This window comes from Numida meleagris, chromosome 6 (assembly GCF_002078875.1).
Source record: "Numida meleagris isolate 19003 breed g44 Domestic line chromosome 6, NumMel1.0, whole genome shotgun sequence".
Classification (NCBI taxonomy): domain Eukaryota; kingdom Metazoa; phylum Chordata; class Aves; order Galliformes; family Numididae; genus Numida; species Numida meleagris.
Genome location: NC_034414.1, coordinates 44139378 through 44151641, shown reverse-complemented (window position 1 = coordinate 44151641; position 12264 = coordinate 44139378). Strand labels below are relative to the sequence as shown.

The 12264-nt window shown below is 35.5% G+C and overlaps 1 long non-coding RNA gene across 2 annotated transcripts; it reads right to left on the bottom strand.

Annotated features, from left to right (window-relative positions):
• On the bottom strand, window positions 266-3222 carry LOC110401955. 2 transcript variants are annotated; one of them, XR_002440712.1, is made up of 3 exons: window positions 2986-3222; window positions 1859-2052; window positions 266-962 (listed from the first exon to the last, which is right to left on the bottom strand). It is a non-coding gene; the product is annotated as an uncharacterized LOC110401955 (long non-coding RNA). The 2 variants fall into 2 exon arrangements; XR_002440713.1 differs by lacking the exon at window positions 2986-3222 and adding an exon at window positions 2834-2954.

The following is a 12264-nucleotide window of genomic DNA, read 5'->3' as shown; positions in this document are numbered from 1 at the left end:
TTAAGGATGATTAGTAGAAAAACGACCAAAGATGAATGATGTAGCTGAAGAAACTCTCTTTGTGGCAGAATTCTGAGTGCATTTAAAGGAAAAAAAAAAAGACTGTCTTTAACAAGGCAAGAAATTATGGTGCTTGTTGATGAGTTTTTGGACAGATGCTTTAGCTGTGTTGAAAGGAAAAGCTGCACAATAGAAATGTTACTTAAAAAATGAGTGAGTTTGATGACTTAGATTATCAGCTAGAATGAAAAAATGTGCTGAAAAACAGTCATTTTCTGCTTTTACACATTTTATAAGATGGAGGTGTTGATTTACCATAAACCACAATGCAACTTGTGTTTAACTGCAGCGAACTTCCCAGCTGTAACCTCGGGGACACAAAGGCCCAGAAGTATGGTCTAGGGCCATAAAGACTCAGAAGCATGATCTAGGTCTCTGTATGCTATTTAGGAGTTGAAGTTTTGCTTCAACAAGGAAGCCAGTAGATTTATTTCTCATTTTTTATTTTACATATTGTTATCAAAGGCAATTACAAGATCCTCAAATACCACAGTATCACCACAAAGTGGAACCAGAGACTGGGAACATTGATTTTCTTTTTCAAAAGTGCACAAGTCAAACCATAATCTGCTATGTATCAAAATAGATCACTAAAAACTCTTTTAAATCAAAGGAAAATCTGGCTCTTCTTTCCTACAGTTTGGTTGATTCCATCCCGTTTTCATTCAGATGTGTGCTTCTGAGAGAGCAAGCACAGAAGTGTAGTTCCAAAGGGCTGCAGTCTCTTAAAATATAAAATAAATAGCTGACTCCAGGATAAACAATGTTTTTTTTTCCTGCCAGATCCATAATCCTTGGGTTTGAAACGTTATCATCCAATAAAGTTTTATCTAGGGAAAAAAAAATAAATCACACTGTCTGGCTTGGAATATCACAGTAAGATCCTGAAAGTGTTGAATCATCTGCAAAAGAAAAGAAGTGAAGAGTAGTAAGAATTCAAACATAAGCCTTGCTTTGAGGAAAGGCAATCTCAGGTCTAACATATCTATCACTAGAACAGGATAATCTGTGACATTCATGCACTTGAGGCTCTCTGTTTGGCTCTGTACTATTGTTTGTACTATTACAAATCTATATAAGCAGAAATTATTTGGAATTTACTGTGTTATCGTTAGAATCCTCAATATTGGAGTAGAAGTAGTCACTTTGGATAATCTTGTAGAACTGTTTCTTTTGTAAAATTTCAAATTTACTCACTTAAAAGTGGGAAATTGTATGTAAAAAATTTCATGCTTTAACATTGCTGGAAGCATAATTATTTGTTCTTGGAAATAAAGAAAATAAATACCAGTGCTTTTAGAAAAAAATAGAAGTAGTATATTATTTTATGCAACCCTCTGAATAAAATAGGTACCCTGACATTGTTAGGCTTACTCCCTCAGTAATTTGTATCAAAAATCTTCATTCCTCTGCATCACTCTATTTCTCTACCTTTTGCTGACTTCCTCCTCCAATCACCTGGGGCCTATGAAAACCCTTTGAAGATCTTTCAGGCCACAGTGCTTGGCTAGATCAGAGCATGCCTTCACTCTGGAGGTTTTCAAGCAAAGAGTAGATGTTACAGGGAGTGACGTGGTTTAGTGGTATGGTGGTGATGGGTTGATGGTTGGACTAGGTGATCTTTGTGGTTTTTTTCAACCTTAGTGATTCTACAATTCTATGATTCTGAGTAAGTCTTCTGCTAGATAGATCCATGGGCTGGGAAAACGTTCTGTACATAAGTTTTCCATTGAAGGTTGTGAATCTTCAGGACTATTACTGTATTTTACGCATATGATACATATTACATCTGACTTACATTCATTTTGAAGTTGTACTTCTGCCTGAGGTATCCGCAGATAACCTGCACTCAGGATAAATTCCTTTAAATCAAAGGAATGGACGTAGAAGACGTGAAGTGATGAATAGGACTGCAGTACAACTGCAGTACAGGAAAGCTTCCTTGGACAGAGGAAGCTGACTATAGAGAAGCAGAGGCTGTGGAGGGGGTTCCTGTGGAAAAAAGGACTCTGAGGAAATTTTCATATTTTGAAAATGGAAATAATAGAAACAGAAATATTACTGCTGCATTATATTTGGTTTAAATACAGTTAAGTTACAGGCTGTACATGTGAAAATGAGGGGGGAAGAATAATTGTTAAACAAATGCATTGAGGTCTGACAAACATGATCTCCTCACCTTTGTTAGTGTTTGCTGTGATGTATCTTTGCAATCATTTAGTTACACAGGAATTCAGTCACAAGACCATTATATCAAAAATCAATTTAGAACAAATATTCATATTGGCTAAAATACATCAAAAAGGACAAATAAAACAGAGACAGCTGTGGACCATGGCAAGTTCAATTCATTTCTAGTACTGCCAATGAAATGCCTTCTGTCAGAGAAAAAAGGATAAAAGTAAATTGACTCTGGTTTATTCTAAGCTTTTATCTCTTTTTCATATTGTTATCTCCTTAAAATAATAAGGAGTCATTTTATTTTAGTGGTTTTGATCATGTAAAATAATGGTTCACATTAAGTTTTCTAATTACACATTTAAATGGCAGAAGATTTTAATTTAACTTCTCATTGACTGCTAGCAAGTTATTTAATAAGGATAACCAGAGTTCAACTGTGTATATTATATAGTTGTTACCTGATTTAAAGTGGAGTGACCCTCCAAGTAACAGCAACCAGAAAGTTCACATTCTCACTCATGCTATATGAACATTTAAGGCCATTATAAGGATAAAAAATTGTCTACGGCATCTAGCAAGAGTCTTTTCTTACCATGTATGACATTGAAGTCTGTGGAGTTTACATCACTGTAATACCTGAGTGTCTTCCAGAATTTTACTGATGACTTGCTGAACATCTGCTGTGTGTAGTTTTCTCTGCTATTTCTACTGCTGTTTAGCTGGAAAGTAAATAGTAAACCTTACCTTTTTGTTCTCTCCAGGCTCTTGTAATGTTGCAATTACCATGGTAGCTGAAAGCCTTAGAGGCTTGAGTTAGAGGATGGTGGCTTGATATTTTAGAAAAGGTTAATTTCTGTTTACTTTTGGTGGGATTAATGGAGTGGAAGCCCTTCTAACAAGGCAGCTGCGTTCTGGTTCAAAATTTGGCCAGCCACCAGGCACTGCATGCTGCTTTTGCTGTGAGGAGATACACAGCTGGGTGGGAGCTGCACCTTGATGTTCCAGACACAATCTTCAGACTGGCCATGAGCAGACTGGCTGTATTTAGGAGGTGATTAGTTTGAGTAGTTTGATTCCATTTTTAATGTTCCTTCTTATGTCCAGAAGGAAAAAAAGTACTAACACCTTGTTCTTTTGATTACGATTTGGAATACACAGTGTTGAATCTTCAGCAGCTTTTAATGGAGGAAGTCAAACTGATGAAAGTCTGAGAAAACTCTGTTTTGCCTCAGAAGATTCCAATCAAGGTTTTAGCTTTCTCTACTGCATATCATGTTTCCAAGAAAGTGATAAACTCTCAGTGTTTGCTGTCTGTGGTGCTCTTCGGGAATTTAAATACAGGGTAGGCATCATTTACTTCATGAATTAAAAAGAAAGAAATCGTTGGAGTTTGTTTTGCTTATTTTATTCTTCCTATAATTGTAACATTGTGCGAGCAATACTGAACCGTTCTTACTGAAATTTCTCTCACAGGTATGAGTTACTTTTAAAACATATCCAAAATATTCTGTGAAGAAAAGCAGTTATTTGAGGCCTGTAAAGAAAAAATTTGAATACTGCTCAGGTGTTGTTTTTAAAACATATTTTTAAATGAACATTTCAGAGAAAAAATCACCTTTTTCTCTTTCACAGTGTTTGCCTTTCAAACTTTTTTTTCATATCAGAAACTTTTACTAAACTTTTAATAAGATTAATAAGATTACGATCACAGAATCATTAAAGATGGGAAAAGACTTCTAAGTCATATAGTCCCGCCATAAAACCTCTCCTTGCCCACTAAACCATGTCCCTAAACTAGTTTTGTTTAAAGTAAACAACAACAACCAACCAAACAAAAACCTAACAATTATCTACAGTGTTATCACAGATCATTTATATGAACACCTTTGGCCAGGAAAGGGAGCTACTATGGAGATGAGAGTGTTGCAAAGAAAATTAAAGGACTACTGTTGCAACTGCAAACACTCTAGAGTTGAAATAAGTCTGTTTCAATAACTGACTGGGAGGCCATGCGAGTGAATAAAGTCTGCAAAACAGTTTTGTATTGTACTCTGAGTTCTCTTAAACCATTTCAGCAAGCCATGCAAGAGCTTGCTTTACTCCCAGAGTGAGCAACCCTCCCACAGCTTCCTCATGGCAGCTGCCTGAGTCTGTGAACCCACACATTTCCCACCACCTCGTTCTCCCAACTATATCAAGATCTAGAGCAACCAGAGGGCAAGTTGCAAAAAATTATTGTATCAGGTGGAGTGTAAGTGATGACTGTCTAGAAGGCAGATGATGAACACTGTCATATCATATCATATCATATCATATCATATCACATCACAGGACAGTTTAGCTTTGAAGGGATTTCAGGAGATGTGTATTCCAACTTGTTCCTCAAAGCAGAATCGTTGCATGGTTAGATCAGATTAGACACCCTGCTGAAATATCATCATGGAAACAACTTGGATATGCTTATATACTTAGAAAACTTCTTAGAAATTCTGGATTTATTTCAAAAGGAGGAATGTTCTCCAAAGTTTCCCAGGATTCTGTAGCCTGACTTGGAAAGGAAATCTTAATGTGCATTTTTGCTTGTGACATCTATTCAGTTCTTGTTATGGAGAGTCAAGAGCACCCTTGGAATGAAACATGTGTTTTAGTTATTAATCACTGATGCATTTGAAAGAATTTAACACTAAATATTGGCAAAATTTTGACATCTGAAAGAAGATCCCTGCTTTGAAAAGGCAAGTATGGAAGCAGAATTTGTTAGAGAGAATATATGCGATGCTGATAATTATTTCAGCGACAAACTTGATGTCATATGTATGTTATTAAACAAGGGAAAAAAAAGCAAAATTAAAGTCTAGTCTGTTAAAAGTTTGGAAAGAATTTCAGAGTCATTCCAGCTCCTACAAATTTTTTTATTTCCAAAATAGTTTTTTCCTCCATACTTCCATGTGAAAAATCTTCTTAGCTAGAGAAGCTGCCTCAAATCACATATGGTAGCACTGTGGGCTGTACTTTCTCTTGTCAGAACAGTTACAGAAAGCAGGGAGCAATTTACACTTTTACATGGGGGTGCTGGAGACATCATCCCTAATCAGTTAATGGAGACAGGTGGGATGACATGTAAATTTGCTGAAATTAAGTTTGTTATTTATAATAGATGATGTAAACACAGATCCAGTATTCCCTTTTTTTTTTTTTTCTTTCCCCAATGCAAACCATTGTCCTCAGCTGTGGTAAGAGGAAGCTATTGTGCTTCAACAACATGATGGCAGAATTACAAGCAAGTTTGTGTTCCAGATGGGACCTAACTGAACATATAATTGAAACAGTGAGACCACCTGGATACACAATGCTGTCAACTATAAAAAGGCACGCTCCTAATGGTTGCTGTTATAAACAGGCCAAGCAACTTTTACAGGCAGCATGGCTAGTGTTAAGCAGAGTTTCGTTTCTTTAAAGTCAGCATAAATTCCAGTTGTGAACTGTAAACTAATGCTTCCTCTGGAAGGATGATTTAGTGGCTTCCTAGAGTACATTTGATTCTCCTTTTCCCAAACAGCACCCAGTTGCCATGACATAGCTTTCATTTTCTCTAGTGATTTGAAGAAGTTATGCATAACCCACATCATATTAATAACTCAATTCTCTGAGGTACCAAATATTCTCATTTCCCATTCATTTCATATTTTACAGAGCCCTAAAAGTTGATTTAAAGGAAATACATTTTGGAACACCTATGTAGGTATTATGATTTTGGGGGGGGGAAGTAGATATATTGGGCCCATAAGCCTTATTGTGATTAAAAGCTTCACCACATATGGTGAAATTCTAGAGTTACCCATATCGCTGTTATTAGCATATAAATGCTCTTATCTGCCAGAGTTGGACATAATCATGAAATATGCCATCATTTCAGGATGAAGTTTTGAGCTGCCTGGGGTCCCATAACATTATGAGAATGAAGTAGCAATACTATTGTCGTGGTTGAAGAAGCACATTCATTATCAGTAAGTCCCTCTTTTTTGAAACTGGTAATATTATGGGAAAAAGGAAAAGCTTGCAGTTTAGGTAAAATTTCTGAAACTTACTTCAGTGTCAGAGGTGAATTTTTTCCAATATGGTGACTATAATACCTTTACTTCTAGGTATTTTTTGAGTAGCAAGAAAAATCATTTTGAAGGTAATTATTCCAGATAATTTGTTTGTACATGAAAAACAAATGGCTTCTTAATAATCACATCACTGGAATTTTAATCCTCTTGTAAAATGAAGACCTCTAGAAAATGCAAGTGATATACTGTGTATTTTAACAACATGACAATTTTCTGTAGAACTTTTTAGTATCCACATTCTCCCTATTTGCTCCTTATTTGTGCTATTCTGACTACTGTTGCACAAGTGTCTCTGGCTGGCATCATCTGGAAAGACTGGTAGATCACAGAAGCTGAAATGGTGTTTCAGTCTTCTTTGTCTGTGAATGGATATGAAACATAGCTAAGAGTATCCTTGATTGAGTTTTTCTGTGGATATGGAGAAAGGCAAAGTAGAGCAAGCACTGAATAAACTAAATTGTTACTAAAGCTGCATATTTCTTTAATTCTGATTTTTTTACAGTTAAAATATTATCTTTTATTAAGCATATTGTTGTTGTCACCAAAGGTTTATAATATCATAAGAGAACACATAGCACATAAAATTTCATTAGAAATCTGATGATTGAGTCTGATCATGCAAGGTTTGAAGCTCAGTTTCCAGACAAGCAGATAAAACTGGCTATACAACAAATAAAGGTCCAACCTTTGAATCCTTATCTAAGAAGAATCTTTCAAGTCCTCTTCTCATTGCATTTCTAAGGGGTTCAAATGATTTCCATTGCACCAATTCCCAGTCCTAGATTTATTTTCAAGTTTGATAGCATTTATCCTATTCATTATTTTTGACACATGCTGTTGAGATTGAATCCATATGTTTATTAATTCCACAAGAAATGTGCCCAAAGTCTAAGGTGAGTAATTTTTGAGGTCTGGTTAAATTTTTGGAAACCTTTCTGTAAGAAAATACAGTATTCTAAAAAAATAGCTCACTTATCTTTATAATCATAAATTATTTCATACCTAATTAGAAACAGACAGTCTGAATAATTGTCTTCATTGAGAGCTGTTTGACACTGAGAATATACTGACTTATTTTATAAACTTTTTAATGTGCAGCCCATAAATATGTCACAGCTAAGGAGTACTGCATCTTTAAGTATATTAAATGCAGTCTTGTGTAACCAAACTTAATAGGATTTTAAAGTGAATTATAACTGAAGTATTTAACAAACAACTTTTTAAACTTTCTACATGTTTAAAGCTTCTTTAAACTGACCAGTTCAAGTTAACTATACGAAAAGAAACTTAGTATTTGACAGTTCTAAGTTAGTGTGACTGGGGAGCTCTTTTCCCGTATATATTTAAGAACAATAAAAGAGTTTCAGGAAAAATAGTTCTAATTAATTCCTCTGAAAAGCAACAGTTAACGGTTTTTACTTCAGTACCAAAGTCAAAGAAATGTGAGAAACTGGAATGTGTATGCTTTTTTTCCCCTGAAGTTCATGCTGACAGCTTTATAGTGCTTAAAGTCTCAACTCGTTACACATTGTTCTAACTTATAGTAGGCTTCATTTTTAGCAAATATTCTCTTCTTTTATACTGAAAATCATCTGATTTAAAACTTCATCTTTAGTAGATCAGTGTTCTTTAATAATGCCTGTTTTTGAGGGGATAGAATTTCATATAAAAGATATGGGTGACATAAGTCATTTAGGAAACTTCAAAGATAATAATCTGCACAGCAGGAGAGCCATGAAGGAGGTGGAAGCATAGAAAAAGAGCTAATAAAAGACTAAAAAGACCCAACGAAGTATATACTCAGAGTACTAACAACTCGGGCTAAATGGTGTATTCAAATACATTGTCCTTGAAGTATTCAGCCATGATTTCAACTCTAGTTTGTTTTCAGAAGACAGCTGGCCTTCATCCAAGACACATTGTTTCAGTAGTTAATTATGAGTCATTTCCAACATAAATCTGCCTATCTCTAGCTCCCCCACCACCCCAGATTATAATGCATCAGCTCTTGTAGCAGAGTCCCAGGTTCATTTTTTCATATGCATGAGAGTGAAAAAACTTTCACAGTTGGCATTAGGACTTTTTGCAGTCTTGATTTGTTCCTGCACCACGTGTGTGCAGTTGCTAAAACAGCTAAACAGAGAAATGATACATGTGCGAAATAGTGTGAGTATCCAGGCTAATATTCCACAAGAAATATCACCGTAATATGTTAAAATTATCTACATCTATATAGCTATACATTTTCTGAATCATTACATAACTAGATTTTGACAAAATTTCAAAGGCAAATAGTAAATTTCAGTTTCATTTAAAATTGTGAATTTCATTTATATCTGATAAATAGTTGGGAGGAAAAAAAAAGACAATTTCTCAAACCACTGAAATGTTTAATCTTCATCAATCTTAAAGGAAAATTTATTTTGTTTTGACATTTTCCTCCCACAACATTCCTTAAGTTATCAATTTGAAATTTTCAACTTAAAAATTTAATAAGATGTAAAGAGAAGGTGAAATAAAATTGGCAAATAAACTCTTTTTTTAAAATAGAGGGACCAAATTCTCATGTAGCCTCTGAAGAACTTGGTCTATGAAGTGAGTTCAGCATCACTGAGAAAATTTCTGGAAAAAAGAAAGTAGAGCAACCTAGGATATGTGAACCTCAGGGTCAAACTCCTTAGCAAGCAGTGAATTCATTTAGAAGAAAGATCAGAAAATACTGTCCATTTTCTGAGAAGTATTTTTCTCTGTAACAAGGGCCTTGGTCAAGGAATAATCACTACAGCAGAGAAAACATCAAAAACTGCGTGCCAAATCTTGCTCGTTCCCTGGGAGAGGTTCATCCGAGTTGCTTTCAGCATGGCTTGTGCATTTTATTGAATGCAGAATATTCATATACACCAGCTCTCTAAAATATGTGGTAATTGAGATGAGATCCATTTTAACATCTCTGTTGGTGATTTTAGGGGCTTTTTGGAGTGCTGGCCTGAGGTGCCTCAGTGCCTCTGTATGCTTAGTGTCATAAGGTACCACTTAACGGCCCAGGTACCCACAAAACTCTCTTTGTATTGGTTACAGAAGGCACCTATGGCCTTCACTGATTCATTCTCCAAGTGATAATCCCATGATTTTCCAGAGATGTAGATTCTGGAATATAAATGAATGCAAATATCTTGTATCTGTACAGGAAAATAGAATGTCAGCAATCACAAGGGAAAGGGAGGAAAGAATGTTAGAGAAATGCTGTCTGTTGTAAAAGCTTTTCATAAGGATTCTTGAACTTGTAGTTGTTTTGATAGATTTGGAGCCCCAGATGGGAATACAGTAAAGGGATGTACATGCTGATTGTAAACTGTACCTCAATTATATCTGAAAGCAAGAATGAAGAGCTGGTGGATGTAGGTAAGCAATGTTTATTAGGTAGCTAAAATTAATTTCAATTTATTCATAAATGAGTCTGTAGATTGCCATTGATATATTCTGTACTTTCTCATCTATTTCTCAGATGATTGCAGGCAGAAATTTAAGCCACTGAGGGTTTAAAATAAGAAAAATTCAAAACACATTGATTGATTTCTCCTTATTTGCTTAGATATAAAAATTCTTGCTTTTTTTATACTGTTCTTGAACATAAGGTGCTCCAGTTTGTAATGCACAGGAAACCAAATCAAAACTTGTTGGATGGTGCAATGGCTTTGCTCAATAGAAAGTTTGGATATTAAGAAAAATTTATTCTCTGAAAGTGTGGTGAGATGCTGGAATGGGCTGCCCAGGGAGGTGGTGGAGTCACCCCCTGGAAGTGTTCAAGAAACACTGAGATGTTGTACTAAGGGACATGGTTTAGTGTGGAAATATTGGTGGTAGGTGGATGGTTGCACAAGATTATTGTGGATGTCTTTTCCAACCTTGGTGATTCTATGATTCTATGAAGTACAGCTACTGGAAAGATGCAGGACTTAGCTATGTTTAAACAAAATACAACTCATTAACTGATAAATTTTCCCAAGTCATCTATACATGATATCTCTGCTATGGAAGTGAAAGTGTTAGTGACTTCTTAATGACTGATTTAAATACAATTCATTTTCTAAATGGATTTCATTCTGGAGATGTAGTGAGAGGGAGAAGTGTCAGCAAAGAGTATAATAAATGTTGGAATTCACACTAAGAGACTGCATGGCTAAAGGGGCTGTTGGCTAATAAATACCTCTTTTATTTTTAAAATCCTATGGATACTATTAGAATACAACATTGCTTATTTTAATTTAGGAGAACGTAAGCTTGCGAAACAGAACTACTCCATTAATCAGAAATATAATTAAAGTGTTTTTTAACTTAGTTGACTCCTAAATATGGGAAATCTTCTCAGACTGCCCTTATTGATTGTGTATGATATTTAAAAACTGCTCAAGCTGAGTCCCAAATAACTCAGCAAGAGGAATTTTATGAGATGGATTCTTTGCCAACTCTTCAATAATTGTTGTCAGTGACTAATAGTTTTAATTAAAACTAATTTACTTTCTTTGGACTGAAGTTCATATGCTTTTAAGATACTTGTTTAGAAGCATTTGGACTTCCTCTTTAGAGGAAAACCACTGTTAAAGAATAAGAAACCTAAGGAGGACATCAAATTTGTTTTTCATTGTGGAATAGGGATTAAAGAAAAAGATGAAACAGTTGAGGTATGTAAAAGTTAAGCACTGTAGCACCTAACTTTTAAGCATCTGTCTCCCTAAGAAGCAAGAATGACAATTTACATTGTTATGAGGAGCCAACTGTCACTGTGAACAGGACTTAAATTAGGCAGTGGAGTGCACATAGATTTGTCCAACTGGACAAGACATCATTGAGGAGGAGTCTGTCTATAATCCTCTCCTTTTTTTGGACAAGAGAGATCTCATTTACAGATGCCAAAAATCCACCAGCACATTTCTCTAACCTAAAGAAATGCAATTTGCCTTGATATGCTTTCCTTTTAAGTTCATCTGTAAAGACTGAGATCATGTTCTACATCCTGCCATAATAGCTTATACTGCTGAAAAGTGGGATACTCCCATGTAAGATCTTTCTTAAGTTACAAGTTCAAACTTGTACTTGTCACCTCTGAATTCTGCATTCCTTCTGCGGGCCATAGAACTCAAAATTAATGTCTGCAATCTGAGTTTAAAATCCATACTATAAGGGTCTTCTCATAGAGACCATCAGACTGTTTTGATTTTACAGTGAATGCTGTTGCGTCTACACAACATCATTACTAATCAAGTCAGCTGCATTATGCATTACCTTATGATGTGGAGATGAGATGTTCCCTGGCACTATTCTGCTAGCCTTTCATTAGGTCTAGGTACTTCAGATATTTTTCTTGGTATTCCTGCAAATTGTTATATTGGACACCTTAATAATGTAAAAAAGACATCTCCGGCTCTGGAAATGTAACTTATCGGTTATTTTGTTACTATGCGTCCTACTGAACACTGGACACACTTCTTCATATACTGTATTACTAGTTGTGACCTGTGTTGAGTATTTGTGCATTCTGGGAAAAAGGCACAGTGCTTCAGTGCTCAGGTGGGGTTCACTGAAGCCCTGGCAGAGATAGACACTCCAGCATTGTCTGTTGATGCTATCTACAAGAGAGCTTAGTGAAAGGCTGTAGTTTAGATTCACAGGCTGATCAAAGACGATTTTCCAAAGTTCTGTGCTTTGTACAAAGAATGATATATTTCTAAGACAAAATGAAATGTCATACTAGAAATCCCAGAGGTTACTCTCAAGGAGAGATTATGTCTGCATAGTGTAAAGAAGTGTGTGCAATGCAGCTGACAATAGTATAGAAGTATTATTTCTGGAAAGGCACTGTACTGAAACCTCCATTTGATGGTAGAGTTAATAACTTCAGAAGTAGTGTAGT